Below are 14,435 nucleotides of genomic sequence, written 5' to 3'. Positions count from 1 at the left end.
CATTGATGTGTACGAAGTTTCCGTGCTTTACAAGCTTTTTAAGTCCTGTTTTTTGTCACAAAGTACGGCGAGCGGTAAAGGCCGCATGTAGCCAGTCACAAATATGCAAATGAGGCCGGAGTCCGCCATTTTCAAATCTTAGCGTAAATGTATTGGAGTATCGGCGCCATACATTTTGACAAAAAAAAAGGCACTTGAAAATCTTGTAAAGCATAGAAACTTCGTACACATCAATGGGACACCTTCTTGAACATGTTTGTGGCGGTAGGTGAAGGTGCTGTTGCGCGACGGCCGATATTTTTGTAGATATAGTGGGCATTCGCTAAAAAGACTTTTTGCTGGGCGTTCGCTAAAAAGACCATCGAAAATCTTCAACTTTGATTTATTTCACTTCGGGTCCATGGATTGACTTGAAACTCAGGATTAATGCATGGGAGCACAACGTGGACATATTCCAAGCAAAAAATATGAGATTCGTGCAGCGTGGACTTCTCCAGAATGGGCGTTTGTGGGCATTTGCTAAAAAGACTATGCTCCATCTTAGAGCACCCCCCGTTAATCAGATTGACCACAGATTCTATGTTTTCTACTGATATGTGCATGCATTCTGTGCTAATGGCAATATGGTTCCCTTTCAGTGCAATCTAATTGTAATTAGGCCACAGCAAGTTGTGGATGACATCCTGAGTGCAAACAGCAAAAATAATGAGATAGGGCAAAAAAAAAACAAGATGGGTAAAAACACAAGATGGCAAAGTTTCAAAATAGAGACCATATAAACGTTGGAACATCAATTAGTGACAAAATATGGCAACCAACAAGGCATTCACTCCTGTAATCTCTAAGTGCAGGAGTGTAGTAAACGTGACACTAGTGTGGTACACTGATATCACTAACCATGCATGTTGGCAACTACTTATGGCTTCCATATTGCTGCCACTCTCTAAGAATTATCCAGTAAGTTTCACTTATGCAATTTCAGTCAAGGCTACAGAGTCTCTAGTGTCAATTCTATTACAATGTGTCATACAATTATTAGGTTACAACACAGCCTATTTACCCATTTTGTTCTGACCATCCCTGAAGAAGAAAAAAACTTGTTTTTTTCCTGAAATAAGGCGAAAATTTATGAGCAAGCGGATGTCATCCATAAAATTTACTTCCTGTGGCCTCAGATTGAAATATAACATTATGATATCATCAAACTCCAGCTGCTCAATTCACATGATTTATGCATGGTAATGTTCACCTTCAACTATCTATCATATGTCACAAGTATATATATATTTTTTATATTTATTATGCAAATCAGTTGCTCATCTGCATGTTTGTTATCTGTTTATGTTCCACCTGTCATGGATTACGTGTGTTACATTTATTGAAGTCCAGTTATAGAAAACAATGGACTTATGCAATTTCGTCATTAATAATGCAAATCAAGTCAAAATCATTGTGTATACACACATGATGTATTTACCTAAGCTACCTGCATGCTTAGAATTATGGAAATAAGTTGTTCATTTTTGGCAACGCCACAGGGGCTAGCCGAATAGCATAGAGTGAGTCCATTTAACATGAGTTTTGTTTTTTTAAGATCCAATTTGAAGTGGGATTATGTTTATTCTCTTTGGAACATTTTGACAATTCTCTACAATTCCAAAACTGCGGAACACGAACTAATCTACCATCAGATGGAGAGAAATGGCTTCCCGCCAATTATCATCACGTACATTAAAAACCTGTACTCCCGCCTGAAAGGGAAAGTAAAGGGTCCAGACCGGGAAAGTGATCCCTTCCCGTTCGGAAGATTAGTGTTCCAAGGAGAGAACTTGTCACCCATTATCTTCTTATACACAGTGTTCCAGCCTATCCTACAGCATCTGAAGGGAGTATAACAGCAACATAGGTACAAGTTGTACAACCTTAATGACGCCTTAATGACACCTTAATGACACCTTAATGACAAAGTATTACACTTCCAATCGCAGATGACTTTTGCCTCATAACTACAAACAAAACACAGCATCAGAAACTCAAATTTCCTCCAACACAAAGTTAATGAATCTAAAGCTGAAACCGTGTAAGTGTAAATCTATGTCCATTGTGAGTGGGAAGCCATTGGACATCAGCTTTACGATGATCCTGTCAAACAACCAAAGATGCACTGGAGAAATTCTTAGGTGGCTACATCACCTTCCTGAGTAAAACAAAAGAGACCTATGACATTCTAGCAAAGACAATAGAAACAACTGTTGAAAATAAACAAATCAGCTATAAAGAACGAAGACAAACTCGGGGTATACATGAAGTACGCTTTCCCATCTTGGAGGTGCATGCTGATGGTATATGACCTGACAGACACCCAGCTACAAAAACTTGATTCCATCCACACAAAGGGATCAAAACGTGGCTCAAAATGCAACCTAGTGCCACAAATCCCATCCTGTACAACACAAGGGGTCTCAACTGCTCAGATTTGTACCTAGAAGCCCACACTCTGGCCTACAGTAGGTCAGCCCTCAAAGCAGATGAGAAGGTAAAACACGCTTTGCAAGCCAAACTGGACTGCAAACTGCAGTGGACAAGGGAAATTCAGAAATGGGGTATTGGAAAGTGTCACAATATCCACCAGCAAGCCATCCATGCGGCAAAGGACTCAGAATGGACATCAGTACGTAAACATATCAAACAATAAGTCATAGATGTGTCATGACGTCAAGAGTGAACATCAGAAAAACCTACCACAGCAAGGGCACATGCTACAACTGCTTGAGGAAGAAAAATGCAACATGACATGGCGGTCCGCTATGGACAACCTGCCGAGGGCAGGGCTCGAAATTCACTTTTGGGATTAGGTGCACTGCAGTCTGGTGCACCCAGCTTAAAAAGTTGGGTGCACCAAAAAAGTTTTGGGCGCACCACTTAAATCTAAGTAATAACCTAGTAATAAAACTTAGTTACAAGCTATAGAATTATTAAACAAGTACCATGATAGACATTATCTTTTAACACTTAGATGTCAAGAATATGATGTACTAATACTAGTATACTTTGATATCTTTACATACATAAATGTAAGAAAATATTTGGGTGTACCCTGTGCACCCACAGAAAATAATTGGGTACACAGCTCCAATTTTGAGTGCACCACCCACGTCCAGGGTGCACATGCACCCAGTATTTCGAGCCCTGCGAGGGGACTATCCTCAGTTTCGCTGTGCGTGCCTCCATTGACACCCTCCCCACACTCTGTAACCTGACCACTTGAATGGGGAAAACGTAACACTGACAGATGTAAACTGTGTGGCAACCGGGAAACACTCCACCACGTTCTGAGCCACTGCGGCATCTCTCTCCAGCAAGGATGGTACACATTCAAAAACAACTCAGTATTAAAGCACATAACAGACAGATCATAGAGTCCATTGACCCCCTACGGATCAACGCCAAATGTGTTTTGCTAGTGAAACACAATCGAAACTTAGCTAATGACACTGTTTCATAGAAATTCTTCACAGAACCTGGGACTTTGATCTTCCTATCAGTTTTTCACTTTTTGTCTTCGCTGTTTGTCCGGCTCTTTTTAGCTCTTCCTGCTTTAGTGGAGTATAGCGCAGTATAACGTTACATGTATTTACATTGTGCCAAACCCAGTCGACCGTCGTTGAAAATTATCTAGATTAACATCCCACCACAAGACAGCACACTGTGATTACGAACCTAAACATTTTGAGGGGAAATTGTGCATTGTATAAGAAATATTTTCAATTTTTATGGAGAGTTGCTTAGCGAGCCGCTGTGAGCCGTGCTCAAAGTGGACCCCAAAATGGCCAACTTTGCTCATTGCCATGGCGTCCAGGTAGTTGCTAGGGGGTGGATCACGTGACTGAATACTAGTAAGCCATGTTTCTTTCTTTCAAAGTTGTATGAATTACCATCTATAATGACTATTTTGATGACTGAAAAACAAACATATCGTGATTTTAAATGTAATTGAGACAACTGTGCAATATAATGATTTTAAAGTTATGACACTAACACTGTTAATGTTCCCCTGCATGCTCGGTCAGTAATGACCCACATGACCTGGGATGTATGTATCTTTCTTCTGTCTATGAATAAAGAATGATTTTACAAGACAGACAGACATACACACACACACTTGCAAAAAGACTGTGAGTACTTCATGGAGGTGATAATATTAAACGTTAAAAGTCATATAGCTTTACATATTAAATGCATTACAAGACAATTATAACTTATCCGATTCTTTACATTTCACCCATACCACAGGTATAGTAGAACTGCAATGTCTTTCCTCATGATTTACCCCTGTCATTTCTGAACCAAATGACCTGAAATTTGGCACAAGAGTAAAATGGACTAATACCCCCAGACAATTTCTTTTTTTCATTTTTGCAATAGAATCTATGTGCCTTCAAAAATGATTTTATTTAGATACCTGTGCCCTGGTATCACAACTGAATGACCTGAAATTCGGTGCAGTGGTGCCCATATAGATTCAATAACAGAATGATTACTATAGTAACTTTGCAATTTTTTTGGCCAAAAAAGTACATTTTTGGTTCCTGTACCCTCCTTTTATAACCAAATTACCTAAAATTAGGTATAGGATTAGGAGTGCCTTGGACATATGTCCCCATGGATTCAAAAATACTTTTAGCACACAGTATTACAAAATGACTAATTTTGCAATTTTTGGTCATTTTTGGCTCATGTACCCTGGTACTACAACCAAATGACAATTTGGCATAGAGGTGTCTTGGATATTCATTCAAAGAATCCAAGTTTAAATATCAAAAATGATTTATTTAGGAATTTTTGGTGGAATTTTGGATTAGTTTCCACAGGCCAGAGGGGTAAATGCACGGAGGGGTGATTTTTTTAAAACAGATTTGGACTGGGGTGATGATTCAAATCCCTTTTTTTGGGGGAAGTGTTTTAGATCTGGTCCATTTCAACATTTTACATGTGGTGCGGTGTTTCCGGCGCTATATCTCCAGAACAAAACGTGCGATTGGAATGATACTTGGTACATGGGTTGGTGGTAGTGGCCTGCTGGTCAGGTTTGATTTGGGGCCTCCTGGTATTTGAACTTGACACTGCAGGTAGCCTTTTGAGTGTGGAAGGGGCATTTCTAGTGCTATATCTCCAGCACAAAATGTGTCAATTGTAATGATATCTAGTGCATGGGTTTGTGCTGGTGGGCTGATGGTCAGATTTGATTTTGGGCCTCCTGGTGTTAGACAATGCTAGCCTTTTGAGTGTGTGGAAGATGCGTTTCCGGAGCTATATTTCCAAAACAAAACATGCAATTGCAATCATGATATTTGGTACATGTCAGTCTACGAACTCTTGTTGGTGGACATGTTTCTGGGCTGCTCTTCTTTACATTGTATATTTGGGGTTGGACCAGTCCGGAAAAAAACGACATGAAAAATATCAGCGGACCGGATCTTTACCGATTACAAAATGAACAGATTGATTATAGCGGCAGGCGTTCATCCCGTTACCTGCCACACTTACAGTACAGTACTGCAGTGACATTTGACTTATTTTCAACATATCTGCATCATTTTGTCACATTTCTAGCATAATTAACAATGCAAAAGCGGGGACTTTCAACAAACTTCTGTATGATTCGAGCAAACCAACGAAAGCGTTCTGAGGCATTTCTTGGTTTGTTGGAAAGTTGGATAAAATGGCAGATAACTCAAGTGTCAGTGGGAAGCGTGCATATTCTAAGACATCCTCAAGGCACAACAAAGTCGTATCCATACATCAGAATACTAAGTATTGCTGTGCAGTGTAAAAAGGTAGATTCAACTCATAATGTAGAAAAATGACCAAATACAGCAACTTTATTTTCACCTCCATGAAATATCTAAGAAAGTGGAGGTTATATTTTCACTAGTGTTTGTGTGTGTGTTTGTGTGTGTGTGTGTGTCTGTCAACAAGATAACTCAAGAACGGCTGGATGGATTGGTTTCATACTTGGTGTATTGGTAGAGTGAGATAAAAGCTGGAAATTATTAGATTTTGGGCCTCCTAACGGCTTCCCTACTAGCAGGTACTGCAGCGCAAATTCCAGTTTTGCTATGTCTTGTTCTTAAAAAGCTATATATGGTCACCATTTTGAGAAGTCAAATTATAGCTCTTGAGCTCAGGAAGAAGTGACATAAGTTTGGGCCCCCTAGCAGCTAGTTTGGGGATAGCAGGGTCATGTCTGTCAAAAACTTCTGAAGAGGATAACTCAAGAAGGAAACAACGGATTTTCATGATTTCTGGTATTTAGGTACATGTAGCTTAGACCAAATTGTACAAAATGAAATACTAATTATGCAAATGAGGGGAACTTTCGCGGGACAACGCACTAACCACTAAGCCATGCCCAACTCTCACGATGCGGGGGTTGTATTAACAGGTATCCAAATGTAGGGTATAACTAGAATAACGTCCGTTCATTCCAAGATTCAAAGATTCTAATGTCTAATCAAGGAGCTTTTATCAGGAGGAGAGAGTATGGAGTTACCCGCCCGCTGTGGGCCTTTGTTTGGCCCGTTAAATCCCGCAGCGCCGGCTTTGTTTACTGCCCTGCGCGGCGCCCGTCTGATCTGATGTTCGTAGCGCCGGTTGGCGCGGTTTCTATGCTTATGAGCCACGCCATTACGTCATAGCCCTCGAGCCAGCCCGAAGCCCGATCGGCAAGAGGCGAAGTGGGTCAGGTTTCCGACGATTCCCTTATTTGGAAAACTCGCCAGGCATGTGATTACGTCATCTTCCGGTAGATGGCACAATGGCGGACAGTTTGATATGTTTCTCTTCGCCGTACAACAAACATGGGCCAGTTTAGGCCTATTTTCGCGGATCGAGGTCTGTTTTCTTGCGATAGAATTATGAATTTTCACATGTATTTTCAGATGGCTACTAAAAAAATATGACGTTTTTCTTCATTTAGCTGATATTTTTTCGTAACTGTTGATGATGTGCTCGGTAAAATGGCGTGTTCACTGTTGGTCGAACCTTGCTCATTTTTGTCGAACCACCCGTGTTTTTAGAGGATACATCAAGCCTGGAATAAGGTGAAGGTAAGGCGGGAGAGCATAGTTTTCATGGTTTTCGTTACGATCGGGTTTTCGTATATAATGTCTTGAGTTCTCCAGGCATAATTTTGAACTTTGTATTTGTATCGATTTATGAAATATATCTGTTGCATACTTAAAAAAAACTTGGTCCCTGTGATCATTGAGTCAGGTTTTTCACAGTCATCATTAATTGTAGGAATATTACCAGTTTTTTTCGTAGACTTTGCCTCAGACAATTTTGCCTTTTGGCTTAGCCCGTACCCGAGCGGCGGCGCTGTCCGGTCGCCGTATGGCTTTGAAATTTCACCCTCAGTCAGAGAGAATATTGCCGCCGCTGTATGTATTCCGAAGTTACTCTTCTGTTCAACATCGTCGACAAAATCGCAAAAATCAGATCGCTACACACAATGTTTGTATCCCCAGGCCGCCCCACCATGAAAACAAAGGGAAAACAAAAGCTTGCGTGGGTGAAATGTATGCAGATGCGGGTTTTTGACACGTGGGTGTTAATAAAATTTTGTCGCCCGCTACGAACATACGAACAATGGAAACTGATCCGTACTCTCTCCTACTGATAAAAGCTCCTTGGTCTAATCTTCCGAAAAATGTCTAATCAACTGTTATTTGTGTGAAAAGTTTGTAATGAGACAAGAGCCCAGCAAAATAATGTCGGGAAAGGCATGTTACAAGCTCTGATTGGCTGGGTGGCATCTCGGTGTGTCAATAGCCTGTTTAGGGGGACAGTCTTAATACCGGAAAACACAGGAAAACACAGTTAACCACCGGAAAACACCGGAAAACACATGAAGGAGTGTACAATCTACTGAAATACAGTATGTTTTGATGAGTAAACATGACAGGTCGCTATGTTTTGCCACAGAATAATCTACCCATGGCCCTGGAATGAAGAAATCGTCAGAAAATGCATGAGACGACGGGTCGGACCGCCGCCGCCGTGGCGGCCATGTTTGTTTTCATTGCAGAGTACATGTTTGTGGTTTCGAGACGACTCGGCACCTGAGACAACTCGGCCCTAGTCGGCACCATACTTACTCGGCACATAACTTTTATATTTTGCACTCGAAGAATGATAATCCTATCATTCCGGCAGCATAAGAAGTGACATAAGAATGTACAAATCAATCTCACCCCACAAGGTAACGTTTTGGATACAAATTTTTAGGATACAAGACCCCCAAAACATGTTGCGGGCCGCCGCCGGCGACGCCATTTTTTAGTTGTTATATCGGCGTTCTTTCACGATGTCACTCTACTTCTCTTCTATATCACCGTGTTTGCAAGTTAGTACAAATGAATATAGATGTAATTTGCAGTTCAATATATTTTGTTGGTCATAAATTTCAACTGTTTGTAGGTTTCAAAAACGCGTTGAGATGACCGATCTGATATAGACAGAGCCTCGGCCGTTCAAAGTTAACGTACCTTGAAGTGACGTTCAGAGCCTCAAAATGTCCGTAAAATTGTGCCGACTGTATGACTTACAAGTTATTGCAGTGAGAGAAATGTTCAGTTGCAGTTAAACATCTTGCATTTCTCACAAACCTTCACAATTTTATGTCATATTCTTGGTGCCAAGTTTCCCACTTGGCTAGGTGCCGAGTCGTCCCAGGTGCCGAGTTGTCCTGATACTTTCACAACAAGACAGCTGATATCTACCGAACTTCAGTGCAAAAATCTGCTATATTATATATATGAATCTACTCGGATTGTGACAAGAATCTGTTTGCTGTATTTCTTAATAAAGCTTGCTTCTTCTAGCCGTCAACGTTAACGTTACATAATTTTGCACAAGCCGTGAGCACGTCCAGTCCGCCAAATTACAAATAAAGCGGTGTCCTACGTGCTTTCAAGGGTGTATATTCATTCCACAGACAAACATTTCCCTAAGTGGTTTCTCACTAGATGTGGCAATTATTATATATGACCCAGTATATCAAAGAAAGAAAACTATTATATTGTCTGCTCAATTTCTCCGCGTAGTGTGTACGTTGGGTCAACAATGGCGGTATTTCGTACCCAAGCTATACCGTGATGCTCTAGCGGCCCGACCCGACCCGGGCGGGACATAAATAATTTGGAGCGCGAAGTTGTATTTGTGTTGAGGGGAGAGTACTGATTCGCAAAATGATCGGGTCAGGTCTGCATTTTTTCGGCGTAAGAACCTAGTCCCGATATGCTGGAAATCACGAACCAGTGCTTGTGGAAGGCCGCAAAGCCCTAAAGAAGTGAGTGTTTACAAACTGATCCGATTGTAAACAAAGGACCCACGCTGGCTGCATTATGCAGATTGGGGCCCCCGGTAATTGGCATCTCAATGGGAAATATGTAAAAAAAGATAGCCCGACAAGTACGTCAAACAAGAAAGCCCCTAAAAGTTACCGGTGCGTGAAAAAAATGATTGTGGGGCGTGAGTGTGACGATGTGTTGAGTGCCAGGGACTCGGATTGATACTAAATAATAAATATATATCTATATTTATCATGAGTGCAATTTCTTATTTATGTTGACGTTCTTGATGAATGACAAGCATTATCTTATTTTAAAAAAAAACCTTCATGTTGCTGTTTCCTTGTTAAAAGGATTTCATTACTTTGTACCTTAGAAGAACGGCTGGACGGATTTCTTGGAGGTATGTATGCCTCGAAATCAGCTTTCCCCTATTGTCCCATAAAAAGTGGTCCCAAAATAAGTTCCAATGATCCCAAATTTACGATGGTCCAAACCAGATTATTAGGAAGTATGTGTCACAACAATAAAGTTGAGACAGTATTTCTGTATAAACTGTCAATAACAATAAACTAAAAATCAACACAGATTCAAATGTCTTTATTCAAATGTCATTTATTAGTGAACAAACAGATCTCCGGTGATTAAAGGCAAATTTCCACTGTCTGGAATTACCATTATTACTTTTACAAAAATACAACTGTTTTCAACAGACACAGGAAGTGGTCCCTGCATGTACAGGAGTCTGGAAGTACCATTATTACTTTTACAAAAATACAACTGTTTTCAACAGACACAGCAAGTGGTCCCTGTACAGGAGTCTGGAAGTACCATTATTACCTTCGCCAAGAAGGTCATGTTATGGTTAGAAAATTTTTTGTGTCCCAGTATATAGGTCAATCTCAAATAACTTTGGTAGCTGTGGATGGAATGTCGCGATATTTGGTATTTGAGTTGCGGTTGCGTATAGCGAGGTTTTGTACGAAAATGGTACTGTTGGCGCTTTCTGTCGCGAGTGCAGCGGGGTGAGTGTGTGCGTGTGTGTATTTGCGTACAAGATAACTTTTGACGCTGTGGATCGTTTTGCATTATATTCGGTAGTTATTTAGGGGTTTGGAAAACGACGGTCAAGTTCGATAATGGGCATCCTGGCGACAAGTTGCGGTACTGCAGCGGAGTGTTGAAGTTGGCGTTATAGTTATCCTGAAGTGTCAGGTTTACGCTTTTTGGGTAGTGGATACGTCTCTGGGCAGGGATTAAGTAGTGCAAATTTTGGCCTCCTGGCGGCTTGTTTTGTACTGCACCGGGCGATTTTGTCATTATCTTTGGTAAAGTATAAGTCTAGGAGGGGTTGGTGGATTTGCATTATTTTTGGTATGTACATACCTTAGGTAATGATTAAAATCCTGAAATGTATTGTATGCAAATCGGGGCTTGTTATTTTGTCCTAGCTACAATTGCATCAATGTAAATGTAAATGTGTGACATTCCTCCACAATCCCAAGTTTCTCTACATGGATCCCTGCAAAATCAAATATAACCCATCTGATAGCTAAACCTACCAATTTTTTCCATTGTCTCTCCACGGCCAAATACAGGCATATAAATACGAAAGGTCGTAATACAGTATACACGGTTTGTACGACTAATCTAAAACATGGGTTCTATTCAAAACTATTCTAATACATTTGTTCGGCTTCTTCCACACGGAGATTGTGGCAGCTGATTCGTAATTTGATGATGGTAGTTCTTTGTCGTTCGTTCGGAATAATAAAAATTATTGATAAAAATAACAATTGGTGTGTCGAGGGCCTCGGTGTGATACTGTAATTTTTAGCAAAATTTCGAGGAAAAAGAAGATTTAAATGTTTGCAGTGGCGGTGATTTACTATGAGAAACTGTATATGTGACGGGTCAATCAATAAAAACAACAAGTATTTGATATGTGTGTCATTTTTACAGACTGGGTGTGAATGGGTCATAAATAACAACGACGGGAAAGTCAACAAACGGGAAATCTAAAGACCGAGGTGCTAACAACAGGCAAATCCGCGCGTGGAGGCTTTTGTTAGACAATGTCCACGGCGCGTCGGCGGAGTGTCAATAAAGATCATACCTTTGAAAGTCGCTTGTGTCCTGCTACAAAAGACTTAATACCATTCTTGTTCAAAATTCAATGCCCGTGTGTCGGTACAACACCCAGCTTTGATTGAAACGCTTTGAGCTTGTTTGATAACCTGTAAGTAAAGTTGTTCTTTTTTATGAACATGTTGATATACACTCGGCACAAAAAGTTTGGAATATCAACTTTGGTATATCATATTTCCGTTATTTATGGATCAATTTCAATATATTATATATCAATAGAAAGCTTGTGTGATTTTCTTTCCTATGGTATCAAACTTATCATGGTTTTATACACAGAAAACGAGCACAAGGCCTGCTTACATGAGTGGGTCACGAAAAAAAAGTGCCCAAATTCCCCTACTTCTGTTCAACACTGTATCGTCCTGTTGATATTGGCGCGTGTGTCACTGCTTCAATCAATCCTCTTTTTACTTCAAACTTGGTATACGGAACATAAAGGTTGAGTAGAGTATATGTGCCCTTTCGATAGTTGGATGGCAGAATCAAAGCGCGGATGCGGCAAGGAGAACCGCACGCTGACACGACAAGAGTAACTTTCGGCATTTGGTGGTGGAGGCAGCGTCATGGTGTGGGGCGGTATAACCGCCATAGGAAAAACAAGACTCGTCATCATTCCAGGCAACTCCAATGTGGTGAGATATAGGGACACCATCCTCCATCCAGTAGCAATATTCTACCCTTTCAATATTGGACTAAATGTCAATGCAATATTACAACACCAGTCCACACAGAGCAAGGACCATTGGATGCTGGAGTACAGTCTTAGGGTGGAATAGCCTTCCTATGGCTTATGGCTAGCACTCGATTGATCACCTCTTGCCATGGTTCAGATTTTTTGCTTGAATAAAGAGTAACAGTAGCTTTGATTGACATGTCCTGTTTATTCAACTTGCCTTCATTCACAAGTCAATACCGACAGAAGAAAATGAGCAGAATGGAGTGATTGACTTTAGTAGGGTAATTTTGGCACTTTATCTTTAGTACCCCCTGTACGTAAGCAGGCCTGGTGCTCGTTCCATGAATTTACACTCTTAAGATACTCTACTCAGATATGCTTAAAAGAAACTTGGATGTTCTGTATACCAAACGTTAGGTGAAAAACGGATTGATTGAATCATTGTCACCCGCGGCCATAACAACCGGACGATAAAGTTTTCAACAAAAACGGGGGAATTTGGGCACTTTTTTTTCGTGACCCACTCACGTTAGCAGGCCTAGTGTATGTTCCATGAGTTAACACTGATAATGAGTTTGGTACCATTGGAAAGAAAATCATGCAAGCTTTCTATAGGTATATAATATATTGAAATTGATGCAGATACAACAGAAATATGATCAACCGAAGTTGATATTCCAAACTTTGTGCTGAGTGTATATCATATGGTCGCATATGTGATTATATATCATATGGTCACATCGTGATATGAGTGGAAAAAATACAGTAAGATGATGTATCGATTGTACGTTGTAGCTTTATTTGAAAAAACAATACAGTTCTTTAGGCTTTTGAAATATATGGTTGTGAGAAATGATAGTACCGATTAAAAATAAATGCTCTTTCGAAGGTACAAATAAATAACTTTCGTTTAACTAGGTTTGATATAGAGAAGTCTACTTGCAAGTTCGTGCCCAAAGGCTAATTGCAAGTACATAGTATGAACATAGTAGATATACAAGTGACAATGGACAGTTATGAACAATATTCTACTCCAATACTTAAGTGTTGGCTATTTCTAGACAGGTTGGGTTTGACTTTAATTCCCTGAAACAACAATATGCATGTGTTTTTCAAATAAGATAATGCTTGTCATCCATCAAGAACGTCAAAATGTACAGGGAGTTACACAATTACGCCGAAAAAAATGCAGACACGGCATATTAGGACCTGACCCGATCATTTTGCGAATCAGCACTCTCCCCTCAACACGAATAGAACTTCGCGCTCAAAAAATTGTATGTCCCGCCCGGGTCGGGTCGGGCCGCTAGAGCATCACGGTATAGCTTGGGTAGGAAAACCCGCCATTGTTGACCCAACGCAGGAACCCAGCGTACACACTACGCGGAGAAATTGAGCAGACAATATAATAGTTTTCTTTCTTCGATATACTGGGTATAATTGCCACATCTAGTGAGAAACCACTTAGGGAAATGTGTGTCTGTGGAATGAATATACACTCTTGAAAGCACGTAGGACACCGCTTTATTTGTAATTTGGCGGACTCAGGACGTGCTGCTTGTGCAAAATTATGTAACGTTGACGGCTAGAAGAAGCAAGCTTTATTAAGAAACACAGAAAACAGATTCTTATCACAAACCGAGCTAGTAGATTCATATATATTATATTTATGCCAATATATAACAGATTTTTGCACTGAAATTCGGTAGATATCAGCTGTCTTGTTGTGAAAGTATCAGACCCCGCTAAACAAACAAACATGGCCGCCACGGCGGCGGCGGTCCGGCCCGTCGTCTCATGCATTTTCTGACGATTTCTTCATTCCAGGGCCATGGGTAGATTATTCTGTGGCAAAACATAGCGACCTGTCATGTTTACTCATCAAAACATACTGTATTTCAGTAGATTGTACACTCCTTCATGTGTTTTCCGGTGTTTTCCGGTGGTTAACTGTGTTTTCCTGTGTTTTCCGGTATTAAGACTGACCGCTGTTTAGGCTATAGGCACACTCAGTGTGTCAATAGCCACAGCGCAAAAGATTTCATGTAAGTGACAAGATCAGTCCACTACAGGAGTCTACTCCTCCCTCGACTGAAGATGGTATGCAGGTATATATGTATGAGGTACCCGAACTCTAGGTTACAATATAAAGTTATCCCTTAAACACTGAAAATCTAGACAAGCGCTTGAAGGCCAGAGCTCGCTCCGTTACGTTACAGTTATGTCAAATATAAAGAATCACTCCAAAAGAAGAAAAA

The 14,435-nt window shown here is 40.5% G+C and overlaps 1 protein-coding gene across 3 annotated transcripts in view; it reads right to left on the bottom strand.

Moving 5' to 3' along the window:
• LOC118403912 (diacylglycerol kinase beta-like) overlaps positions 1 to 14,435 on the bottom strand; it is a 79,015-nt gene that overhangs the window by 64,241 nt on the left and 339 nt on the right. The window lies entirely within an intron of this gene.

Source organism: Branchiostoma floridae, chromosome 16 (assembly GCF_000003815.2).
Source record: "Branchiostoma floridae strain S238N-H82 chromosome 16, Bfl_VNyyK, whole genome shotgun sequence".
Classification (NCBI taxonomy): domain Eukaryota; kingdom Metazoa; phylum Chordata; class Leptocardii; order Amphioxiformes; family Branchiostomatidae; genus Branchiostoma; species Branchiostoma floridae.
This window is presented reverse-complemented; position numbering and strand designations above follow the sequence as displayed.